Below are 27,202 nucleotides of genomic sequence, written 5' to 3'. Positions count from 1 at the left end.
GCGATAACAGCGAACCACGCTTTTACGGCTGGCCATTAATTAATTCATAAGCGTGTCATTTCTCAGATGCGGACGGTGCCCGAGGCACAGCGCTCTGAAACTGTCCAAGGTCCTGAATGACAGATATGTCTGACGTACATCAGACGATCAGCTGTTCGTCTGCGTCACTGATCACTCACTAGCGCACCTGTCAATACAGGTTATTTATGGATCGTTGAAGTTATCACCTCCCGTAACAATGATGCTCACTCATGGTTAATCTACTCCATGTATGGATTAGCTTTACCTTGGGCATGGTCTTAGAGGTTTCTCATTTGACATTTGTGACACGGCCAGCTGTCCACATTGTCAATTTTACAGCTTCGACATCCCTGCCTTGCGGACTACTGGGGTTTGTTTGCGCTTGGAAGCTCACCGACCTGTGCACTATAATATTACCTACTGTATATGCATCCCCAATGCGCTCGAGGGCTCACCTGGGTTTACACTATTGTGGTATCTGTATAATCCCACGCTACGAACCGTTCTGCCGCATATTATAGTCAGATCGGCCGTTCGTGAGCCTCGCCGGTTACTACAGTGGCTATTTGGATGGATCGTTGAAGCCATCGCGCTGGCTCACGCCTTCCTCAATAAGCTATGGTGTTAGAACCCACTCTCTTCGAAGTTGGCTTCACCATGGGCTTGGTTTACAGGAGTATCTATTCTTCATATCTGCCACGCGGCCGGCTGGTCTTCGCCGTCTACGTTTGTCAGATTTTACAGCTTAGAAGTCCCTGCCCTACGAGCGCAGGTTCTCTCGGTTTAACCATGCACGCGCATTGATGCACTTTATGTGTACATCGGGGTGCGCTCAGCGAGCTCACCAACGTGACTCTGGACTTACTTATTCTCACACACCAGCGGCGCGCTCTGTGATCTGCTCTGCTATGTAATGTGCTTCCCGGTGCGTTTAATACCCCACCGTATGCGCGTTAACATTTTATATGGTGCTTACACTTTTGCTGTGAATATGCTGGATATAGGGCCACATACAGTGTCTCTCCGGTAAGTCACCTCAGTCCGTTGTGGATACACGGCGTGATGGGATTACGTTCCCCCATAGCGTCAGCAACTGACGCAATGCGAAGTGAGCCGTATTGAAAGGGAATGCTTAGGTTTAGGTTAGGTAAAATAACACTAAATTGTTACAGTTTGGTATGACAAAAATTCTTGGTTTCAAAAAAATGTTTCACGTCCCTCTCAGATATATCTTTTGCTTGCAAATGCCTTACAGGATGTATTTAAAACAATGTAATTAATACTTCAGTGTCTGACTGAAAAACTAACTAAATACGGGAAAAAAAGAGGAAGCATTAGAGTCTGATTCAGACTGATCTGACAAACTGAACTAACAAACACCAGCAAACAACATTGTAAGTTGGTTATTGCTTGAATTTATGGATGGGAATCACATTACTCTCTGTTATGATCCTGCCAATCTGTCATGGTTATTCATGGTTGTTCATGGTCATGTGGCAGGATTGTGGCGGTACCCATGTTTTGTGTGGCAGCACATTTGCCTTTTGTTTGGGTAGTGTGCTGCTGTGTCTTGTCCCTGTCCCTGCCCCCTTGTCTCCTTGTTAATTATTCATTATTGGTTAACTCCCCTCACTTGACCCTCCCTCGTTATCTCGTTTAGTTTTCCTATTTAAGGCCCCAGTGTGTTCTGTCCTGTGCTGAACCGTTTTGTATGTTTGGTTTGTCTTCACGTCTATTGTATTTGAGAGTTTTCATAACCAAGTCTAGTCTTGTAAGTCTAGTCCAGTAAGTCTAGTTCAGTGTATTGTCTTGTTAGTTATCTGGTAATTGTTTCCTGTTTATGTCTTGTCTTTTGACCCCACATGGGCAGTTTTTGTTATTAATAAACCCTGTTTAAGTTCACCCGTTACCTTGCATTTGGGTCCCGTTCCTTGAGAGTCATGACAGAATGATTCAGCCAGTCAGGGACCCAGCAGGTATCGGGGAACTTGCCATGGACACTTATTGACAGGCTGCTTTTGGAGATATTCCTCCTTCAGCCAAAGCAGTCTGCTCAACCGCAGCCACAGCTCCAGCAGTCTGCTCAACCGCAGCCACAGCTCCAGCAGTCTGCTCAACCTCAGCCACAGCTCCAGCAGTCTGCTCAACCTCAGCCACAGCTCCAGCAGTCTGCTCAACCTCAGCCACAGCTCAAGCAGTCTGCGCAGCTACCACAGCAGTCTGCGCAGCCACCTCAGCCCCTGCAGTCTGCGCGGCCACCACAGCCATCTGCGCAGCCAGCATCAGCCCGGCCACAGCTCTCTGTGGTCCACAGCCCCTGCCGTCTGTGCGGCCGCCACAGCTGTCTGCCATCTGGGTGGCCTCCATTGCCACAGCCGTCTGCGCAGCAACAGCATAGACCCATGCCCATGCCTCCCTGGACTCCACCTTTTGAACTTTTTTCAGTGTTTGGTTTATGTTGATCACCATTGGACTTTTTGTTTTCCTAGTTTATTGTTAATCTGTTGTCATTTGTCATAGTCTGTGTCATAGTCTTGTCTTGTCCATTGTCTTGTGTACCCCCTTGAGGAACGCCTGGAGGCGTCCCTTTAAGGGGGGAGTACTGTTATGATCCTGCCAATCTGTCATGGTTATTAATGGTTGTTCATGGTGATGTGGCAGGATTGTGGCGGTACCCATGTTTTGTGTGGCAGCACATTTGCCTTTTGTTTGGGTAGTGTGCTGCTGTGTCTTGTCCCTGTCCCTGCCCCCTTGTCACCTTGCTAATTATTCATTATTGGTTAACTCCCCTCACCTGACCCTCCCTCGTTATCTCATTTAGTTTTCCTATTTAAGGCCCCAGTGTGTTCTGTCCTGTGCTGAATCGTTTTGTATGTTTGGTTTGTCTTCACGTCTATTGTATTTGAGAGTTTTCATAACCAAGTCTAGTCTTGTAAGTCTAGTCCAGAAAGTCTAGTTCAGTGTATTGTCTTGTTAGCTATCTGGTAATTGTTTCCTGTTTATGTCTTGTCTTTTGCCCCCACGTGGGCGGTTTGTTATTAATAAACCCCGTTTAAGTTCACCCGTTACCTTGCATTTGGGTCCCGTTCCTTGAGAGTCATGATACTTTCATGTTCATATTGGAAAAACAAACTTACTGTGAAATACAACAAGCATATAAACTGGACATACACTAAAAATGAGATTTTAATGACAATGATGAGAGACAGAATTTGATTTATGTATTTTCGATGTGATTTAAACCCCTGCTTGGTGTCTTTATCATGTTTATACCTGTACGAGCAAGCGTGGAACAAAAGATGCATGTCACTGATCAAACCAAACCACCAATCACAGGTGTGAAGCCCAAAGTCTTTAAAGTAAACTTGACCATGGAGTGAATGTTGTGCAGTTACGAGAGCACAGAGAGAGTCGAGCGAGCGCTCATTCAAGCACTTGTGTGGCTGCATTTGTGCGCGCTGAGCAGAGGTGCGCTTTCCCGTAGAGTTTTGCTCATGAAGTAGCCTATTTGTGCCCTCGCGAGGATGCGCGGAAATATTATTCTGCGTGCATACTCGCATATCTCTTGCTTGCGCATGCTTTATCCGCAACTTAGATTTGTGTCTGAATAAACTTAACATACTTTCGCACACCTTGTGGCCAGTAGGGGGGCCCCCAAGCCCGCGAGGCCCCACGCAATTGCGTGGTTTGCGTGGTGGGTAAACACACCACTGTACGGACCGTCGTGTGACACGTACTTGCAGATACTGCTGCCATCTCAAAACAAAAGTAGTTGACTATAGCGGAGTGTTTTCTAAACTAATTAAAGAACTCAACGCAGTGTCTCGCTCGCACATCTCACATAAACTTCAATCGCACAAATCCATTGTTCAAAATAAAGTTGACACCATGTAATTTTCTGCCTGTAATTTTTATTTAAATGACTGAAAATGAAAAGGCTGCAACAAACTGAATTATCATTTTGAAAACCAGCAGAAGATGAGAACAAAGAAAAGGAGGGAAGGTGAGAAAGTTAAGGGTTATGCAGCAAATAGCCTACAATGCAATAGGGCCACCAATGAGATTCAAACCTACACTACTGTTCAAAAAATTAGGGTCACTTGACTAAAATGTTAACTATGGTCTTAAAAATCATTTAATCTGAAGGTGTATAGTTAAATGCTTGAAATTACTTTTGTAGACCAAAGTATGCCTATGCCAAACAGATACATTTTTGTTATTAACATTTTTTTTTATTTTTGAAATAGGTGACTTACACTGAATATTGAAGAAAAAGCAGCCAATAAGAGCCCAGATTATCTATGAACTCCTTCTATACTATTTAAAATTCATCCTAAAATGAAAAGCTTCTTGAAAAAATGACACTTTGTGCAATTTAGGATGACTGCACTCCAGATGATAAAATGTAACTGGGGTTTTGATTTATTTTGGATGCTTTTAATCCTGGCTACGGCCTTGACTCTACAAATGGCTTTTCTAACTAAACAAAAATGTAATATACTGCATTAGCCCACTTAGAAAATGTCAGGAAACTGATTGCCTTAAAAGTAGTCAACTAATTACATTTTTTATTGTAGAATTTGAAAAAAGTAGAAAGGTGACTGTCTGATTTTTTAAGAATGAAAGATAAACTTATATATAAACGTAGGCATGATTCTAACATTTATGCACACTGCGTTGCTGATGAATTACTGATGACAAAAATAGATTAAATAAATTTTGCATTGACATGCCAGACTATATACACACTGTAAAAAATCAGAGTTTGAAAAAACGTAAAATTTTATTGCAACACACTTAATGACTGTTTACGTTTACTCAAAGTTTGGGGGAGGTAGATTACCCATCTCAGCATACCTAGTAATGTCCCAGCTTCACTGAAAAAAACTAAATGAGTTACATCAATTAATTTGGCAACTAATTAAACATTAATTTCTGAATTTCTGAGTAATGATAAGTCCACCCAACTTATTTTTTTAAACAATTAAAGAGTTAATTATAAATTAACTCTTAAAGAGTTTTTAATAAATTTTTTGTTGAATGCATTTTTACTAGGATCCACACAGCGTAATGCCAGGGGCGTCAGACTGGGGGTGATTACCAGGGCCCCAAGGGAAGGTAAAGTCTGGAATATATTATGGGAGTGGGGCATGGGGGCCCATTAGGACTGCCGATGCATAGGGCCCGAGATTTTGTGTAACGCCCCTGCGTAATGCACTTAGACCTCAACACTAAACACACAAACTTTAATCAACAAACATCTTTAAGTATAAAACAACTCTAAATACAACACATAACTAACAGAGACAACAACACCAGCATAAATAAAGCCAGCAAACAGTAAACAGTAATCTTTTTTAATAATATTAACTACATAATTTTACATGCTGCAATGAATGCTGGGAATTTTCAAACCCTTGTTTGATGTAACTTTGTTTGGACAAAAATATGAGTATAAAGATAATCTTTGTTAGCAACATTGTTGAGAACTAATCTTATTTAGTAAACACAAAATAACAAATTACTTTGTTAAAGTTACTGTATTACCTTTGTTGAGAATATTTTAAAGTTTATTTTTTAAAGTGTAACAATGTATGTGTTAAAATATATAAGCATGATTGCAGTCATAATTTCCCTAATACACACATGAGTCCAAATTGTCAGAAATAATGAAGTAGTGTTAAAAACTTATAAACACATATTACATAAGTTTTTTATTCACTTTAATTTAATTTCATTAACTATGTAAACTTCATCTCTATATTTAATTCTGCTTCCTAAATTGATAAATCATGGCGCTTACTATTCAATTATTATCAAAATGTGTCCTATAATATTTAGAAGTTTTATTAATTTACCGCAAGAGGGCGCTAAGGGAGGCACGCTTGTAATAATGCCACTGTAACAATACTTTTAGCAAACTGTTTAAAAAAAAAAGGACAAATGATACATATTTCATAATATAAACAACAAATATAACTTATATTTTACAATGGTTATTAAACGAAGCATTATAAGTCAAAATAGTCCCCCGGATTGAAGGTTGTCGGTGGTCCTGAAGAACAGCTCCAGTGCTCCAGAACAGACTAGCATACGCAGTCCGATACAACGAATCAGTTCGTTCGGACGCATTGTTTAAAGAACCGCTCACCAATTCGTTTACACTCGAAAGTGTTTCCAGACGTCATCGCTTAAATTTCATTTTAAATCATTTTTGTTTGTAATTACATGCAGACTTTGTTTTTGATATGTATTTGTTGCGTGTGACACACCTGATAGTTTTACTTTTAAAATTATCCTCACAGAGCGATTAACAAACACTGTGCGAATCGGTTTGATCGAATCAGCAAAAAGAGCCGGTTTAAAGACGATTCGGTTACTGTATACTGCATTCCTAGTAGGAGTAATATGGTAGTGTGCCTTTGCGAACAAACCCCTGTAGTTGCATGTGTGATGAGACTTAACTCTCGGTCAGTTATCTTCTTTATGAAATACACGCGAGGCGCTTCCAGTGGACAGAGGAAGTGTCTTCAGAAGGGATAAACGCAGAGAAGGGACAACTCTATATCTTCCAGGCGCAGGGTGATGGGGATGGAAGTTATATGCGGATGCTCAAACTAACAGTTCGAGCAGATGATAAATGACAAACAGCACAGACTTTACAGAAAGTGTTTCTTCATCTGTTAAATTACTTTTCGTCATTTTTGTAAACGATAGCCTATAGTGTTTGTCTGTATATCGATTCGAATCGTGTCAACTCGCTGCTGGTTCCTCTGCTTTTATAAAACCAATTCTTCACGAAACGTATCTGATTTAAATTTGTGGAAAATCACAGAGATCATCCGTGCGGAAACTAAAAGCACTTCAGCGACATCCAGTAAGTGGCAAACTAATTATTGACTAGATTGTAAAACTGTCATTGATGTTAATTATGCATCATTATGTGTTGTTAACCTCGGGTAACGTAGTGTTTCACTCCGTTTTAAATATTCACACGTTGTATTCGGTCGTATGCTTTGATGTTTATGAATAATACACATCTTTATATGGATATGTATGTATATTCATGAAAAAACGCATACGACCGAATGGCACTATAAAAATTCACCATGGTAACCGAGGTAAAGTACAACTGTGCAGTTTTTCCTGGAGTGTAACTTACACTTTACTTTTGTTAGTGTAACCTATTGTGGTCAGGTTTTATTCAGCTTTAAATTTTATATTTTTGCTAGAAACCATTCGGATGGTATATTCGTACAACGAAAACTTGTTATGAGTCCCTATAATCGTTGAAGTTTATGGATTTATGTTACAATATAACTGTATTATTAATATAATGGCGAAAACTGGTCCCCATGGCAAATTTAGTGCTAAGTTTTGTATATGTGGAGGTTCCTTTGACAAATTAAATGACAGGGATATAAACTACACACTTAAACCCTTTTTATTATAGACACATTATGCATGATTTTTAATGACATCAAGTGTTTAGCACTAGGCAAACTGTGGTACATTTATTTACTTTTGCATATACAGTATCACACATCATGGATAATTTGTTTATTTAACCTTTTCCTGTATATAATAATTGTTTCTGGTCATGACTGAATAATATAGTTTTGTTAATGTTATGCCTATCCATTCTGTGAAAATGAGGTGTAAAAAGTCTTTTTTACATGTAATTTAAAGTTTTTTTCTGTGCGCTGGCAAATGTGCCCTGGCTTTGCTTATATGATTTTGCGATTTGCTTTTATGAGGTAGCCTTTCTGGTAATGTAAAATGACAGTAAATGTTGTGAATAATATAAATGTTAATATGCATTTAGAAACAGAAACAGGCCATTTGCTCCAGCGTTAGATCTGTTTTGTGTCTGTATGTTTCTGTGGGCTGAAACTTTTAAAATGATCAATTTACACGTAAATCTGTCAGATGTCTTGGTGTTTGGACTGCACTTCCTCAACAAAACACCTCAGCACTATACATTCTGTATAACAGAGAAGTGCAAGTCTATCCTTGTAAGTTTATTCCATCTCTGCATTATTCTTTTATGTTGTACACTTTGCACAGATTAACCATTGTACATGCCATACAATTGTGTGCTTTAAATGTGTGTGACAGCTCTAAATGAGTAACAGATTTGTAAGGAAGGTATAAACATTCTGGCTATGAGTAACCCTTTACTAGACAAAATAAACTTGAATTTGGTTACATGTCGCTTTTGCCAAAATATGATGCCTATATTAATATTTATGTAAGCAAAGTAAACAGTTATTACAAGGTGTTTGGTTTTATTTCTTTTATTTTTCATTCACGCAACTTGCAGCTGATTTCATTTCTGATTTATAGCTGCCTAGTCTTGTTTACTGACACTGAATTACACAAGGTTTAAGGCGTTTGCCTTATTGCTGATAAATGCATTAAGAAATGCATTAAGTAGGTTCATGGTACAGGAAAGCGGAAGAGCTTGTCCCATGTACAGTTTTCTAACTTCTTGTTAATGAAAGTTTTGAGATGTGTGATAGTTGTATAGTATGGTCACAGTACTTTTACTCCCTCTAAAATGAAATGGCATGAATAAATTGCCTTTGTTTTATATTTAGGCATTGATGGGAAGTGCTATACAAAATGTGGGAAGTGCTATACAAGGTTGCAACGCTTCTTAGAGAAGAGGTTAAGCATATAGGCGTTAACATGTTCCTGTAAATATTCACAGAAAGATATTGAAATGTTATTTGAGTATTCTGAGAGATGAAGCTGACTGGACAGAGTTTGGAAGATCATTTTACCAATAAGGAAAAGTGAAGGTGAATGAGTGGGACAGTAATTTTGGGCTCTTTTTGAAAGGAATCCACAAGGCGCTGTTCATTTGCTGACTGCAGGGTTCTGAATGGGGTGTAAATGTGCAAGAAGGATTGTAGGTATGCCGGCCGCCGCAGAGCCAGTGGCGATTTGTATGCAAGCAGCAATGACTTGAATTTGATGCGGGCTAATGTAGAGAGATTTTGATTACTATGATGAGAACTGCCATGTCAAAACTTGTTAAATACTAAAAGGCTTTGTTCAAGCACACAACAAAGTGTGCATTGACATGATAAATACAAAATAAGCAGATATCTATCCAAAATCAGCTTTTTACTGAAAATCTTTTTCTCAGTTGAGTTTGGAAATGTATTTAAATGGTAACATCTACATTAACTGGTTTTGTTATGTGAAAGAAATGATTAAATTAGAGTACAAAATATTCATGAATTCAATTTATCCTTAAATACCAAGAATTTAATACAGCATAACTGTGAGTAGATATAACTTGATTTATTCTGCAACTCTATTTGTATGAAAGTGATCTAAAATAAGCTGACATCCCATTTTAACTGTTTGTTTAATGAACTTAATCCAAAAAAAAAAAAAACTTTACCACACAAGAGATTTAGCTCGAGACAACGATACTAAAATTACATTTGTTTCATTTAGTTAGTTAATTTGAACCAACTACATACATTTAAGTTATTGTGTCATACTATAAACAAAAGTATCTCATTACACCATTATTACACCAACCTTTTTGCACATTAACACCCAATTCAGAACCCTGCAGTCAGCAAATGAACAGCGCCTTGTGGTACTTTAATGACATTGCATTCATGTAAAGATTTTAAGGAGTTTAGTATGGAGCTATTACAGCTGCTACTCTTCTTGGGACAGCTTTCCACATGATTTTGATTTTGGAGTGTTTATGTTGAAAACTATTTATTTTGTAGTGCATTTATGAGCTCAGGCATATGGAGGTTTAACTTTGCCACATTTATGCGCACACAAGATCACATTTTGAGCGTACACAGAAGCTATCGCGATTGGCTAAAAGTGTTTTTTTTCCCAACAAACACTCTTGTAAACACTGGTAATAACACTCCCTAAAAACTACTGACGTTGTGTTTACCTACTGTATTGTTCGATAAGTCAATATAGTCATTATCGTGGCAGGCCTACCCATCACAGCGGCTGAGCAAAGCAGCTAACTCGTGGTCTAGTTATTTCTTGTATGTCTATGGTTGAGAGAGTGAGCTGAAGGATTAACGCTCGCAGAGTGGGTAGCAGGAGAGCAGGCAAGTAGATCTTTGCGCAGATGAAAGGGCGGGTTTGAACACATTTAGACAAGCATTTTCATTCACACAGAGCACTTGTTTATTTGCAGGACGAATATTTCTTCACAAATCTCGGTTCTTGTCCGTGCAAAATTCTCAAAATGTGCTCAAAATGTGATCTATGTGGCGCATAAATGTGGCAGAGATAAAACTCCATACAGGCACAGATGTTGGATGTGAAAGCCTGGCTCACAATCACATTCCACTTCACGCTATATCTTACAGGATACACAGACAAAACAAGCCTTTATTAATTATTTTAGTGCTGTTTTATGAATTATTAAAAAAGGTAGGACTAAATAGTACAGAGGAAGAGATACTCCATTATAATCGATTAAGATTGTACGAAACTCCTTTTTAATTAGTCTGACTGTTTTAAACTTCTGTTATAACACAGACATTTCACTACACTGTACATAGAATGCACTACAGACATTGCATCTGCAAGCTATTGTTTATAATAAACTCAGTGAGGGGCACGAACCTGAAGGAACTGATAAAAACAGTGTTTTGTTTTGTGTACTTTCCCTTTAAAAGTGTTCAACCTAGCTTGATGTCCCATCAATGATTGACAGTCACCAGGCTGCTAGTTGTCTGCATTTTTTTCTTCATTTTTTTCATTTTGATAAATCCATAGGTTTGAGAAAGGAGTACTCTAGGAGGAATAGCTGCAAGTGAAACTAAATGGTTAATAAACACAGTAAACTGACGCGCATCCTATATGATGCATTAAACCTGTAAGATTACTAAAACTCACTATTAATGTTTTTGAAAACAAAACATTTAAAATAAATATTAGCGTTAGGTGAAACTGAAGACTAAATGGACACTGGTAAAATGAAGCGCTCTCTGTATGACACATCCTATATGAAATTAATCACATACCTACAAAATGCAAATAAATATCATTGTAAAATTTTTATTTTTTTTACACAAAATGCATGTAAACTTAAAAGTGCTAACTGTTAACCAGAAAGTATAACTTACTGGTGGATGTACTCTTTCTGCAACAACTCAGTTTAAAACATAGGCAGCATAAAAAAATCACAACTTTCTATTACAGCAGTGTATATTTAATTTATTATTTGTATACATTTGTTCGATTAATATTTTGTAGTTTCTTATGAATAGGGCTGGGTATTGTTTAAAACCTTTTGATCCGGTGCCAATTTTGATACCTCAGTTTCGGTACCGGTTCCTAACGATAAAATAAGGAAACAAAAATAAAGAAATTAAGAATATAATTAACACTGCTGTATTTTAATGAAATGTAAAATGGTATTTAGCTTGGACTAACAGTATTTAAATAAGTGGGTTCATTATAGCTGCAACTTTGACAACAAGTTAAAATATTTAAATGGGTGACTGAGTTTTACTGGGAAGATTTGTATGCATGTTTGTTTTTTGTAATACTCAACTTCATAATTATGAAAATATTAAATACATTTGGAATTTTTAAAATGAGTAGAAAATGCGTTCAATGTCATTTCATTCAAGTGAAATTAGCAAACCAGTTAAATTTTAGTTTGTTTAAAATAACGAGTCAGGCTTGTAAGCAGTGTTGGGCTGCGCGTGTGCGTCAAGTTTAAACCATATACTGTAAAAAAAAAGGGTTTAAATGCATCGTCCATTTTGGGAGGTGAGGGCATGAAGGCTTTGCGATGTGGAGAGACAGGCGCGAGTATTTCATAAGCATTGAAAGACACAAGCTGCACGCGTGGGTCAAGTTTAAAAACCTTGTCGAGATTGTTGTGGGAGACGCGCGCGTGAAGTCTTGCCATGCGGAACCAGGCGCGAGTAAAACAAGCAGAGACACAGGCTGCGCGCGTGCTTTAAATTGAAACCTCTCGTCACTTTAGGAGAAGCGCCTTTTTGGTTGACGTGCCTTTCACGGAGACAACACGGCCATACTTGCGCTAACTCTATTGGTAAGACAACTTGGAATCGAAATTTGGCACCGAAAGATAAATAATTTTTCGATACTCAAAGTATCGGAGTTTTTCGTTCGATACCATAAAAGTATCGACGTTCGGTACCCAGCCCTACTTATGAACGAAAATGTGATTTTTCTATTGAGTTGTTACTTTAGTCTAACAACAGCATGTATTGGTAAATGACAAAAGATTAATGAAGAAATTTATATTTCCTTAAATGATTCTGCATTTGCTATTGTGGGTAGAAGTAAAGACATTGCACTTTCTATTATATGTTATTTTTATTCAACAAATAACAAATTAAAGAACAGGAAAACAGAGCATCTTATTACATTTAACTGTGTGCGAAACAGGGCAATGATTCCCAAACAGAATTTGTTAGAACCCTGTAAGCAGCGTTGTCGTGCACTAGGCTTGTTGCGATAGTCGGTGAACCGGTGATTACCGGTGCTTCAGCCTCTCACTGGCTAGATCACTTGCCCACCGCGACACCGTCTTTCACCATCGTTTTGATATTTTCTTGTAATTAAATAAAAAATAAAATTTAGTTTCGTTAGAGAGAGCAAAAACAACTGAATGTGTCTGCTGCCTGAATTCAGCGGAGCTGAACGCGCGTCATCACAGAGCAGCGGCTGCGGGTGTCAGATTTCATTTATTCCTGTCAGACTGCGGCGAGCAGACGATGGCAGAAGCCGCGTGCTTACTCGTTTTTGTTATAAGATACATATATGATGTTTAATATAGGCGGGATCGTTTTGTTGTTGTGTTTTAATAAACCCATCACGGTGGGAAAATTCTGTCACCGCAACAACCCTATCGTCCACACATGCGATCATTTTTCGGTACTTGACCGCCAACTTTCCTACTTCAGCAGCATCACATTTGCTGTGAATAAACAGTGCTTCTCAATGAAATGACTGTTAACGTAAATAAAATTGAGCTAGCATAATTTAATGGGGCTGCTTAAACTTAACACAAAAAACATCATGTAGCTATATTTTTAACCATAGCTAAAACTTAACATTAAGACTACATATTTTTATTCAAGAAAATCAGTTGGTCTACATGCTCAGGTGTAGGGTCGAGCGCGGAGTCTATTTACAATTAGAGCAGCGGTGAAAAAACGCGGTCTGCTGGCACGGATGTTGCCGGAATAGCCAGGTACCGCTGAGCAAGGATACTTAGCTTTGCAAAACGAGGCTCGTTGACTTTCCACCACAGCAAAGCATCCTGGTTTACAAAGATACATGGCTCCCTGAAGTAGTTTTCGATTTCGGTGTAATGTGGACAAACATCACTTGTGCCGTAATCCTCTCTGAAAAGAGTGTCGAGTGCCGTTGCTGATTCTGGATGACTTTGTATGGGTCTAACAGGATTTGGGATTGTTTCACAAAGCTGTTTTAGATTTCCTTTTACTCTCTTCCAAAGCTCTGTTTCAAGAAACTTGAGATGTTTGTGTCTTGGATCCAAGGCTGCTGCAATCAGAGGCAGATACACTTTCTCAGCATCCTCATCAGCAACCACAACTATGTGCCGTTTCAGAGATGTGGCTATGGCTGTCTTAAATTCAGACACTGAACCACTCTACGTGTTTAGGTGTCTGGTGATGAGGCTGTGTGTGATTGGATGGACCATTGAAATGCAAACATGTGTCTCACTGCACTTTGTAGTTGTGGCAGACTTCATAGTTTCAGAACTTGTTAGTTCTTCTAGAATTTGCCAGTGCTCATCTTTCAGTTCAATTGTCCTTGGATCTGCAAGTTTTGTAACATTGCAATCGGACAGAACAGCACACACAGCCCATCGCTGTTACAAAAGGCGTTCAAACATGTCGCACACCGAATTCCACCGTGTTCGACAGTACTGAATAAGCTTGTGGTTCGGTATGTTTTGCTGTTGCTGTTTCTGCCTAAGCGCGGCTGTAGCAACTGTGCTGTGATGAAAATGTGATACTAAACGGCTACTCGCAGCTATAACAGTTTTAAAATTGCTAGCTGCAGGGTGTGTGCGAAACACAGCAATGATTCCCAAACACTTTGAGAATTTGCGTTGTCGTGCACAAAAGCGATCACTTTTCGGAGCTTGACAGCCAACTTTCTGTGGCATCTTTAGGTAGCTGGCAATGTTCACAGCTGTGTGCCTTTCATTGAAACGTTGTGTCTCTAGAACCTCGCTCTGCATTTCCCATTCAGATATGTAATGACAGGTTACCGTTATATATGAATCGGTGGTTTGCGAGGTCCATCCGTCTGTAGTTATAGCCACTTGCGCTGGTTTCAACAGGCTTTCCTTTAGTGAACAAGCATAATTTTTGTAAAGAGCATCCATCCTTGCAGTGATTGTTTTGGCGACGGGACAGTATATTGGGGCTCAATGTAACCTATTAAATTTTTGAAACCTTCACCTTCAACAAAACTTTTAGGCAGTAAATCTTTAGCTGACATTTCTGTGATGAGCTGCGTCAACCTTTTCTGCCCTGCCTGTGTCGCATTTCTGTCTGACAGCAAAATCTCTAATTGTTGTCTGACTTTTCTGTCCGGCGTCACCTGACATTTTGTGTTTAAATTTAAGATGGTAGCACATCTAGTACTTGACTTTATTTTCATCAAGTTTTTTTTTTTAAGTGAGACCATACATCGCTGCACATGTTCAAAGCCATTCCCGCTGTGCTCCAGTCTTGACTGGACCGTAACCTCTGGCAATGCTAACCAATCAAATCTCAGGTTTCTGTCCGAAATGCCAGCATAACCAATCAGAAGCAAAGAAAGAATTTTCTTAAAAAAATATATTTTTAGATCCAAACAATCATCGTTTTCATGACTGATCACTGCTGTTGTATTCGAGTACTCAAGTCTCGTGTACATCCCTACTACAGATACAGCTTCTCAAACTCTCTTTTAAGCACCTTGTGTATTTATTTATGTCACAGAGAGCTAAACAATCTCACAAGGAAAACATTAAAAACTTTTACCCATGGCTCTATGATAACTTTTGTTTTTTGACGTGCTTACGCAAACACGTAAGGTCACACTGGCGCGTCACATGGCTATTGAAAGACGAGAAGTTGTGGTTTAAAAGTACTTTTTATCATTTCGATAGATAAGATCCTTATGCCTCGGTTGGGATTATTTAGAGCCCTTTCAATTTGCATTGAAACTGCATTTTTAAACTGCATTGAAACTGTAAACTGTTGGGTTCCAAAAAAGTCTAAAGATTTAAAATGAGAAAAACCTCAAAAAACTTAATTTCTTCTCAAGTAAACAAATAAAGACATAAACAACTTGGGTAGAGGTAAGTAAACTATCAGGATTTTATTTTTATGAAAGTAAAATCTCAATGCTGTGTTACTTGCTCCTCCGATCTGGCCATGACTAGCTGGTCATAATTCAAAATGTTGATGCCCTGGGATGCAGTGGGCTGCACCTACGTATTTTGTGAAGATGCGGGGTGATGGGGCCAGGTCAAATGGAAGCATTTGCTATTGGTAAGTTCAGTTTCATCCCAAAAAGCGAACTAAAAAAATGACCTGTGTTCTGTCAAAATCTTGATTTGTGTCCTTTAGATCTAATTGGATGCAGTTCCCATGCCTTTTTAGGCAATATAAAGTACCATCTGTAGATGCCCAAATCCCTCTGAGACAGGGGAACATGTTTTATGGCCCCTTTGTCTAGTAGGGTTTGGACACCCTGGGCCAACACTTCTGTTGAATCAAGAAGGATGGGAGGCAAACTAAATGCTGTAATCACTCACTACTGAGTTTAGCACCTATTGCAGTGTGCCTGGCAGAAGCTTCATATAGACGGAAAAGAGGTATCATCCTGTCTACCTGTCTGGTGTCCTGAAACAGAGCTGGCAGGAGATGGTTGTGCAGGCATAAAAGGATGGGGCGGAAGGTTGCCAGGTGCCTCCATCTACTGAAGCACCGAAAGTGGCGGGTCTATCAGAGGCACACCCTGATGGCACCAAGAGGGGTCTTGTATGAGATGTTTAAGCAGCCACGCTACCCTTCTGCACCTGCATACACATAGCAGTGATAGTTTTTTGTGACCAGGCCTGCCATAGGTTTGCCAATATCAATGGGCGTAGGCATGGTGGCACAGAAGGTGAGATCTGTGGCCTGATGGAGCTCCTTAATAGGGCAGGGTATTGTTAGGAATTTCACAATTCTATTCAATTTCGATTCTTGAGGTTTCAATTCAATATTGTTTTATTTGCTTCGATATCGATTCAGTAATAAGTAAATAGACAAGTAATTGAGTACCTGAGTATATTCAGGGAGCTACACTGCGACCAAAATGGTCGCATATGTGACCGTTTGAACTGCCGTTGCGACCCTAATTTTTAATGGGTCGCAAATGTGCTACCTAATGTTTTAGACAATATGCTATGATTTACTAAGAGCATTTATTAAAACATAAATGTGGATTTTAAGAATACGTTTTATAACGTGCTCTGAGCCATCAACACGTTGGCTTCATTTTGCGTGAAAGCACGTCGTGTCTCTCCCTAGTGTGCGTTTGCGTGCTCAGCTGTTTCTCAATGAATTGGGTGCGACGCAAGCGCAGTGTCTTCCATGTTTCTTCAGAGGTCTTTCTTCACTGAGGACGCGGGACCCGTATGGTTCCGGGTTTATATTTTAAATGGTCTGTCGGGTCCGGTTAGGTCCTAGTTTAATTACTTTGGGTCCCAAGTCTGATTAATATTGAGTTTATAACCCGAGTCGATCGGAAAACGGCCATGAGCGCTACCGCGCTAAAGCTCGAGTGCAGTTTAGCGTGCCTTCGGTTTCTATTGCGATGGTTCTTGTTACGACCACGCGCTGCGTTTTCTTTGTCACATGTTTTTAATAATCTTATTATTAATAAACCATATATTTTCTAAAACCATATCCATATTAAGTTTGCACAGATTGTAGCAAAAAAGCAGTGCTAATGTCAAGCCCATTGCACTAAACGAGCAAAGCAATGTAAAGTTTGTCACCGGGACAGCAAGTAGATTTGAAAATAAAATAAGTGGAATAATATTATTGAAATAATAAGTGGATTAAGCTTTTTAAATCGGCAAGAGAGAAATAGAAAGAGAGCAGAAGCAGTAAAAGTGCCTATTTAATAGAAATTATTACCATTATAACATCAGTCACATTTATAATCTATAGACCTGCACTGTCTATTAATATACTATACATAGTATTGTATTATATTGAGTTTGATAAAAGGGGTCTAATTGCTTCATATATCAGTGCAAAAACAGTAAGTGTTTTCGTGGTGCTTTGACAAACAGTGTCAGCTTTGTTAATGGCAAAGAAAGTTTGGAGTGTTTAGATTAATGAAATATAATGTGAAATTAATATTAATTTTCAATAAATCAAAGTATTGTGTTGTGTCACACATTATTAGTTCTTCGTCATATGTATAGTAGACCATTATTTGTCAGTGGGTAATGATTGCCCTTTTTACCGGTTACCACCACGAAGTAAATTTCAGATCTGTGGGAAACACTGACTGCAACGTTTAAGAAAACAAGGCGGCATATGGTTTAAAAGATGGCAAGTAAAATAAAAAGCATATCTGTATGCAATACAGTTTCATTATTGTTCATTATTAACCAGAGCGCCTTAATATAACTTGAAAAAAATATGTGCGACCAAATCATATTTTGCGCCAGTAACTGAAAAAGTTGGTAGCGCAAGTGCCACCAGTGGAAAAGGTTAGTGTAGTTCCCTGATATTTTTATAATGTTTCCCACAGGATTTTGAGAGACTGTGGCGTGATGACGTCACACGCCGATTAGCATATATGTGACAACTCTAGAGCGCTCGCTACAATGAATTACGCCGTTTTAAATTAGAGCCCGACCGATATGCATTTTTTGGGGGGGCGATACACATATTAGGGAGTAAAAAAAGACTGATAACGATATATCGGCCGATATTCTTTATGTGTATATTATAGTACAGTTCACATATACTACAGTATATCATACTACAGTAGGCTACTGTACATATAATACACTATATACATTAACAGAATATACTATATATAAATACTTTTTTTGCAATGATCACTCACAAATGTGGTGCTCAAACACTTAAAATTACGTGACAAAGATATGTTATATAGGCATGTGTGTTTAACAATTAACAATAAACTTTATTATTCAAAATTATTCTGATATAAGTGTACAAAACAGTAAACAAAAAAGTCTTTGTTTATTAACTTTATAGTAAGTTATGTACTTCACAAATTAATAAGCAACTTAACGTTAAGATGACAATGCTTTATTGACAACATACTGATGTAGGCTTATGTTTAATGAACTGCACAACGTTTTTATGACGTGAACCCACAGTGTTCTGCCGGGACTTTAAACTTTTATAAAAAAAATTATTTAGCGAGGGTGTAAAGTTGGGCAAGCTTATTTAATTAATTGCTTTGAAATGAGCATGTTCAGTAACAAAACAAGAAGCTACTCCCACACAGCTCGCCAGTTTAAACGCGTCCTTTCTCCGCCTCGCGTCATTTCTTCCGGTTGCGTTAACAACTCGCAAGTGGACAAAAGAGACGGGTTAAAAACACCAAATGTAAACAGGAATGTCATGTGTCTCTCTCGTCCACTTATACCAAAGCGCGTCTTAATGTCAGGTGTAAAAATGTTGTGAAGAAACCGCGTGACTGCCGCCACCTGAACTGAGCGACTGACTAAAGTGAAGGGGGTGGGGGAATGGCTGGTGTCACTAAAGTGAGTGACCTGGGTCGCCATGAGCAACCAATTGGGCTCTGTTTTAAATAGAAAAATAGAAATGTAAATCGAAATCATGCTGTTTTGGTAAAGCGCGTCTTGTACAACGCTGAACACTTTCACTAGAGTGTTGCCCACAGCGCCGCCACTGGCCGGTGGGCTGAATCGATTCATAGGATTTGATTAATCAATATTGAATTGAGAAACAAATAATTGCAATGCATTGATGAATCGATATTTTTACCCAGCCCTACTCCTTAACCAAGTGAAGATCAACAGCTGTCAAACAAGTCTTTTAGCAGGTCTGCCTAGTCTGCCTGCAGCACTGCCATAGTGTGCAGGGATTAACCAGCCGAACCTGCAGCCACGTATGCCTTGCCTAGCTGATTTGATGCTATACTACTTTGCATGGCTTATATGGAAAGCCAGGTTTTCAAACACAACAACACAGTGGAAAGGAAGAGATAGCTTGCAAGCATCTCTTCAACCCAAAGGAAGGGTGTGTTCAGTACATGAGGAAGAGACTTCAGTGAATGAAAAATATAAGGCAATGCATTAAAAATGAGAAGTTGTTCTCTTGAAAGATTTGTCCACAAAGAAAGATGGAGCAAGTAAGACCACTATCTCACATTAAGTGCACTACATTTCTTCAGTCATGAATTCCTCTTTATCATACATAGTAGAGCTGCACGATTCTGTATAAAATGAGAATCATGATTCTTTTGCTTAAAATGAAGATCATGAGTCTAAGAAACTTTTTTTATTTTAAAGATTTACAACCCCTTAACATTAGGTTTTACAGGTGCAAAGAATTCTGCTTCTGAAAGTTTCAGATAAATGTAGATAATCTTTAAGTTCAGCAAATGTTCATTTCAGAGTGATTATGTGTTCATTTTATTTCAAGAAAAACTTTTAAAAAATATATATTTTAGGTAGCCTAAATAAAAAGCGAATACGTTTTTGTGCAAATTGCTGTTAGGCTTGCCGCGATAGTCGGTGAAACAGTGATTACCGGTGCTTCAGCCTCTCATCGGTTAGATCACTTGCCCACCGCGACACCGTCTTTCACCGTCGTTTTGATATATTCGTGTAATTAAATCGTTTAGTTTCGTTAGAGAGAGCAAACACACTAAGAACTGAATGTGTCTGCTGCCTGAATTCAGCGGAGCTGAACGTGCGTCACGTCACAGAGCAGCCGGTGTCAGATTTCATTTATTTCTGTCAGTGTGCGAGGCGAGCTGACTGACCAGACGATGGCAGAAGCCGCGCGCTTACTCATTTTTGTTATAATATACATATATGACGTTTAATATAAGTGAGATCGTTTTGTTGTTGTGTTTTTCATCAAGAAAAATAATAAACTCATCATTAAAGCAGCGCTTTATGGAGAAGTAGCCGGTTGCTCTGCTTGGGACTGGGGGGTTCTGTGAGAATTACCTGCGCACATTGACTCAAGCACTTCATTAAACCAGCTGCTGCACTCGCATTGCACACAAATTTATACGCAATTTAAGGCAGCGTACACAAGCACTGCATTTAAACAGTTGCGTAATTCAAAAGTGAAAGTAAAATGTGCACCTCTGCATGCGCATTTATAAGCCCCTTCCACTCTGTGATACCGGGATTACCGGGTTTGTGATGCGCCAATTAACCGGTGGGAAAATTCTGTCACCGCGGCAACCCTAATTGCTGCCACTCCCTGGAATGACATTTTTACAGTTGCTAAGTGTCTCCCATCAGGTGAATAATTCTACATGCACGCTTGGGATCTTCACGCCCACTAAAACACTTGGGCCAAAAACAAGAAAACTTCATGTAAGTGGTCAAGTGCAAAGATTGCAAGTGTGGTTATTTGGATGCAGCCTCTGTGCTTAAAACCTGTTCGGATGGGATAAGATCTGGAATAAGATCATCTTTTTGGTACTAAAACAACATCAGGTTCTTGTCAGACACACCTGCACATTGACATGCCTCAATCATTCTATTTAGTTTCTGTTTCTTTTTTTCTAAATTCTCGGAGAAAGCATCCGCTCTACCGGTGGAGCGAACATGAGCAAAAGCACATCTGGCTTGCGCAATACCCGATGTGACGTCAAGATGCATCGCGGCAGCTGTTAGTGATTGCGTGTTGAAAAAAGTGATTGCATGTTGTTGCGAGAACTGCATCTTTCCTTCTTGAAAATATAATTACCTGAATCGTAGAAACGCTGGATCAAGATCGTTTGGGGGGTTGAATCGAGATCACGATCTTTTAACGATTAATCATGCAGCTCTAATACATTGCTTACTTTATTCATTGTAAAAACAGTGAAACTGTACACTTGTTGCAGATCCACACACAAATATCATCTTACAACAAGGTTAAGGTTTTTTTAATATGCTGCCAGTGTCATTGTACAAATTATCACATGTTGATAAATGTGGCGGATGATAACTATTGTAATTTGAAAATTTCGCTCATGCAAATGAAGCCTCTGTGCTAGAGTTCAAACTAGGGATGCACCGAATATTCGGCCACCGAAAATTTTTGGCCGAAAATGTCCCAAAAGTGGATTTTCGGTTTTCGGCCGAAAGACTTTTATCACCGAAAAAACACGGCCGAAATAATGTGATGACGCAAACAGAAACCGCGATCTGCACGTGCTTGTCTGAAGTAACATATCTGCGGTGTGGACTAGATTTCTCTTAAACCCGCGTCCACCGAATTTCTCACCAGGACCTCCGCAACCTGTGAGTTCCACTCCCGCCCACGACCGTAATGTTTGTGTCCAAACCCGCGGATTTTCTCTGGGCATTTGTGTACAGTTTTCACAAGCTCCGACTAAACATTCGTTTAGATTTACTTCCAGAATAACAGACATTTAACATGATTGCTTTTAAAATTAGGGATGTGCACGAATGGTCAAATATTCGATCTGCAATAATAATTAGAATGGGGAAAAATAATATTCAAATGTTTTTAATCCGCCACCGCAGCATTACGGCTACTGCTTATTTAATCCTTTTTCACTTCACCTGTACGGTCTTTTACAGACTTTAATATAAAATAGACACGAAAATTAATATGTGTGTATTTCTGATTGTTTTGGTAATTCAGAGTGCAGACTCATTTAAGTGATTAGAGTTTTAATGCCGGGTGTTAGACGTGCTTCTCCGCCGTCGCATCAGCGTGCATCATGAGAGATTTGTTAGCTTCCTTAGCCTAGTTTATTTTGTGGTTAAAACGACACGACGAGACACACATGGAAAGCGAAACGGAGAACATTTATTTTATCTGTGGATATGGTTATAACGAACCCGATAACTGCAAATGCCGTAACGGCAAACAATAGCTCCGTTTTGTGAAGTGTTGTTTAATTAAGCTCGTAACTTTGCACCCTCAGCAATAATGTAACATAATATTAAATTCAGATATATTTGTTAGATCCGTTTGTTGTTCTTACTGGATAACAACAGAGCAGAGTTTTTTCTGCAGCTGGTATTAATGAGAAAAACGGGTTTCGCCGGAGAAGGTAGGCTAAATATGATTTTCTTTCTAAACAAAAACATGTCAGACTAAATAAAGAAGATATTCATATTTGACTGAGCCTTCGATCCATTCGGGGTTTTAACGTGCATTAAAATGCCATCATTTTTTTATCAGCATTTTGTAAGATTTAAGGTTAAAACAAAACCACAACTAGCACATCTCAGTTTTTAAATGCATACTGCATGGCAAACAAGCAGCACCAAAGAATTAATTAAACAAACAGTTTAACTTTTAACAACCTGATGTGTAACTAGTAGCCTACTCACCGGTTTTTCCAGATGTGAGGCAGATAGCCTATATAACAGAAGTTGGGTTTGTTTATGCCACATGCTGTTTGGCTTAATTTTCTTCTCAAATTGTGTGTGTTGACTCCATTTCTATTACACACAATAATACCATAAGTGCAATGGTAGTACTAATAATTGGCATAATTTATTTCGGTTTTTCGGCTTTCGGTTTTCGGCCTTGGTTTCCTCGTTTTCGGTTTCGGCCAAGAATTTTCATTTCGGTGCATCCCTAGTTCAAACGTAACCCGGCCATGCTGGGGAACATCTCTATGGATACTGAACTTTGACCTTTCAAGTTCAAACAAAAGAAAAGGAAGTCGGAAAACACAGTTCACTGAAGAGAAATTGATCTTACACAGAAAAACACCTGTTAACCTTGTAATTTGTAAGTGGTTACAGCAAAACAATTTAATAACTAACATAGTTATTATATTATATATATCTATAAAAGCTCAATACTAGATTTGAGAGCAAGGGTGAGCGGAGGAAAGGGTAAAGCAGAGAAAGTTAACCCACCCCATTTCCAGGAGGGAATCTTCATAGTCTCCAATACAAGAGTGTCGCAGAGCTCTTCAGCAAATATCTGGCTAAATGAGAACAGATGATGGTGCCAAACCCCACGTGGGTACTGCTGAGCCTCTGCCACCACAATTTATCACCGTCAACTCCCTCGGCCTCGGAAGGGAAAAGAGCACACTCATGTTCGCATAGAAGAAATTCTAATCTGCTACAATGAATGAGGTTCTTTGTGGCCTGTGCTTGGGACCTAAAACCAAGTGGAAATGAGCTAAATTTGATTGTTGTGTAAATGTGTGACTGGTTTAGGAAGTGGGCTGGTAACTCACATGTGTTCCTTGACATGATAATCAAAATGTCGGGCTCGTCAAGACCTGTGGATAGCAATTCCAGTACCTGGACATACAATTAATATGACTCTGTTTAGCCCTTCAAAGTTTATGTATTATTGTGTAAGAATCACACTGTGGATCCAGAAATGACTTTTTGTGTAAAGATAAATCACAAAGAGCTAGCATAAAGTCCCACACTTGACTGAACATGCTAATAGCTATAAACTGAGAATGAAAAGATTTATTTGAAAGAATTTTACAAGCTGACATTTATAATTAAGTTTCACAAGTGCAAATCCAGTGTTGATGGATTCTCAACCGATCAGTGTATGGTCATAATCAAATAGGCTGGAAAAGAGAAGTCTACTTAGCATTTAAATGGCCTGTGTACTGTTAGAATAAACCAGTGAGAGGCGTATTAATATTTAGAAGGTCTATTTATGAATGTAAGAGACTGTGAAAAGATAAATAAGGTCAGAAGAATGAAGGTTGCATAAACCTTTATTTTTTTCTTCAAGACTGATCAGAAAGGTAGATTGGTTTAATTTAAATACAAATAATAACTAATCGCTAGTTAGTCAGACTCATTCTTAAGACGCAGTCTTAACATCACAGCTATGTTTATGGTTAATGTTACGTGAAAAAAAGTAACCCAGTGGAAATTGTTGGCTATTTTTAAATTTTTGGACTGGCAAACAATTGATCCTCTCTGAAACAGTGCCTGTACTGTCAAGTTACACAAGGAATTTACTTTGTGCTGTAATTTACACAAAAATAAACAGAAATAAACAAAAAATAGGTAGTACAGGTGAACCGTGTCTGTTTTAAAATCATCACTAGCAGGGGCGTCATGCACCAACTTTTTTAAGGGGGCACAGTGTGCATAGCTCACAGAAATTTGTGCATACACAGACATCAAACGAAAAATAGGGCTTTCAGTCTCTTCCGTGGCACTTACATTTCTAACAATTTGAGCGCCCCTGCCTTCATGCAAAAACCTCCAAAATAAAAGTGTTGACTAACTTTTATATCAAATACTATTCAATCGGAATAATTACATATTGGCATCATATTTACATATGAAATGACACGTTGTTTATTTACGTTTTATGACTTGTTTAATAGTGTCATTAATGCATTTTGTACAATAACTGCATCCTATAAAATTAATGTAATTTTAAATCCATAAAGTATACAAACAACGAAAATGACATAAGCTAGAGCCACGTGATTGAGTTTAATGTTCAATAGTGATTCAAAATAATATTTTTAGATAAAATAATTTTTGCATTCAATTTTACCTCATATGTGAGCATGTGTGATTCTGCCCCCCCGTGAACTCTGGCGAAGTTTGGCGTTGTACCAAGAATATGAATCTAGAAATCTCTACTACTAATATAACGATGAGACGGTCACATTTTACACCATACATTTTCTACACAGAGGTTAACTGCACATTACCGTACTGGGGTTTGGAAATGTTGTGAGCGTTTCTTGCACATTTTAATTTCCCAGATAGCACAATGTAACAGCAACAGCAAAGAGCTCGTGAGCGCACTCAGACGTTGATGACGTCTGCGACTGCACTGAGTGCATCGCCTAGCTGCCGCCAGAATAAAGTAATGTAACATGATCAAAACATTATCAAAATGGCAAAAATCTCTGAAAAAAGTGACAAGGATGCAGCACAGAATTAATAATATTTTGCATATTAAACAAATTAAAAGACAAGTAACAGATTAATGGACGCTTCATTGATTTTGAGGTTGCATGCAAAATCCATTTGGCTAAAAAAAAAAACGAGGGGGCAAGTGCCATTTTATTCACCAAAGCAAAAGTTACATTTTCATAACTTTTTCATACATTTTTACAATAGTAATTTTACATTAATTAACAATAAAGAGTTCTTTAACATTCCAGCAAACATTAGGGCATTTGTACACTTGGTCACTTCATGCATTTTCTCTGATCAGATCTGACATCATTACTTTTCCTTAGGAAACTTGCAATGACTCTTATATGCAACAATTATATGCAATAGAGGATATGCACGTGACGTCACCTTTGGCAAGAGTGACTGCGGTTACGCCCACTGAGTGGCAAAAGACAGAGCGGCAGAATTTGAGTACAGTGTGAAATCAGCAAAAACACGGTGAAAATGCGTCTAAATGAGAAACAGCTGTTGTGCGATAGACTGTACTAACAGATTAACAAGAATTCAGAGCTATCGTTTTACAGACTGCCAAAAAACACAGAAAAGAGAAGTAAATTGATCGTTCATGCCAACGTCGTCCGGGTTGATCAAGCAGAGGTTTTACTTTCTACTTAAAAGTATTTTTTCAAGTATTAGTATTTTATCAGTGTTTTTCTTTGGAAAACATACATTCCAAAGCATATTAAGCATCATAATATTTACTCTATTACATTTCATAAATACATGTTTTTGTTTAACATTTAATATTTAGGTGGTATATTAATGTACTTTTACTCAAGTAAAAGTACACAATTTTAATGTAATGGTCCGGCACGAGCTTCAGTGTGCAAGAGCATGACAGAGGAAAAAGCACTTGACTAAGCACAGAAAAGTTTGATTAAAAAATTTCTTTATTTTACATTCAGGGGTTGGCTGCGGCGCAGGCGCTGATCCTCTTCTTTTTTATCACTGCCCAAAGTCTGCCGATGTTGGACATACAGATATGATTTATACATCATTCAAAGGTTTAAAGTGTCTTTTTTATTGTGTCCACTCCCAATAAAAAAAAAATTGTGCTTTTTGCAAAGTTTTGTTCTCTCTGACTATTTCCTTACAAAAACACGTTTCAAATGTACGCAATGAATAAATGTACTAAATGAACTAACGAGATACATAAACATGCTACTCATTTAAAAAAGGGGAGGAGACTGCCATAAACTCAGGGTTTACTGAATAAAACCTAGTCACGATCAGGTTAGGTTAACAGAGTAAGTTACCCCAGAAACAGACTCTTGAGTAAAAGTTACCTCTCCATCTGAAACAGGCTTGACTTACCCCGCTGTCTCGGGTTAGCATATCTCCCATTCTGAAACAGAAAACTCAGAGTTTTCCTCATTTCAGGGTTAACATACTCATAGTTTTCACTTAACCACCTTTCTGAAATGGGCCTGAGACCAAAACCAAACCCCACACAAAAACAAAGATCTAAGTATGCTCTGACACAAAACAAAAGAGTGTCACGATCCTGTCACTAAAGAAGAGAAAGGGGCTCACAGAGGTGACAGGAACATGACATTATTATTACAAATACAGATTTGGTGCATCTCCATCTTCATGCTGAACAGCCAGCTGACTGCAGTTGCTTTCTGTGATGTTATTAGACTTGGCTTAATAGTGCCAGAGTGGCTCTTCAGTGTACTTTTGTCACCTGAATAGAGATCCTAGTGTGCTATACTGCCGGAAAGTGCGTTACCAAAGACCTGTAAGCTAAGAGCACAGCACACTTCAAAAAGAAAAAAAAGAGCTCTTGAATTATAAACAAAGTAGAGTACCATGCATTTCATCTAACATTCAAGGTAAATCACAATAACACAACATTTCTACAATCACAGATGATTTATGATGTCGTAGCTTATGCAAAAGAAAACACTGGTAGAAATGAAATCCTGTAATTATTTGTGCGGTATGTGTAATTTTCCGCTGGATATAAAAATGATTCAGATCGGTGGA

General features: G+C 38.5%; 1 protein-coding gene across 3 annotated transcripts in view; it reads left to right on the top strand.

Moving 5' to 3' along the window:
- The first annotated feature begins 6,118 nt into the window (after positions 1–6,118).
- The window catches only part of il1rapl2 (interleukin 1 receptor accessory protein-like 2), a 282,978-nt gene continuing 261,894 nt past the window's right edge, over positions 6,119–27,202 (top strand). For 2 of the 3 annotated variants that reach the window (XM_055177737.2, XM_055177738.2), the window contains exon 1: positions 6,119–6,898. The gene's annotated coding sequence lies outside the window, so the exon portion shown is untranslated. The remainder of the gene's footprint in view (positions 6,899–27,202) is intronic. The other variant, XM_055177739.2, reaches the window with a different exon arrangement.

Source organism: Misgurnus anguillicaudatus, chromosome 16 (genome assembly GCF_027580225.2).
Source record: "Misgurnus anguillicaudatus chromosome 16, ASM2758022v2, whole genome shotgun sequence".
Lineage (NCBI taxonomy): Eukaryota > Metazoa > Chordata > Actinopteri > Cypriniformes > Cobitidae > Misgurnus > Misgurnus anguillicaudatus.
Note: the sequence above shows the minus strand (reverse complement) of the source record. Positions and strands in the feature narration are given on the sequence as shown.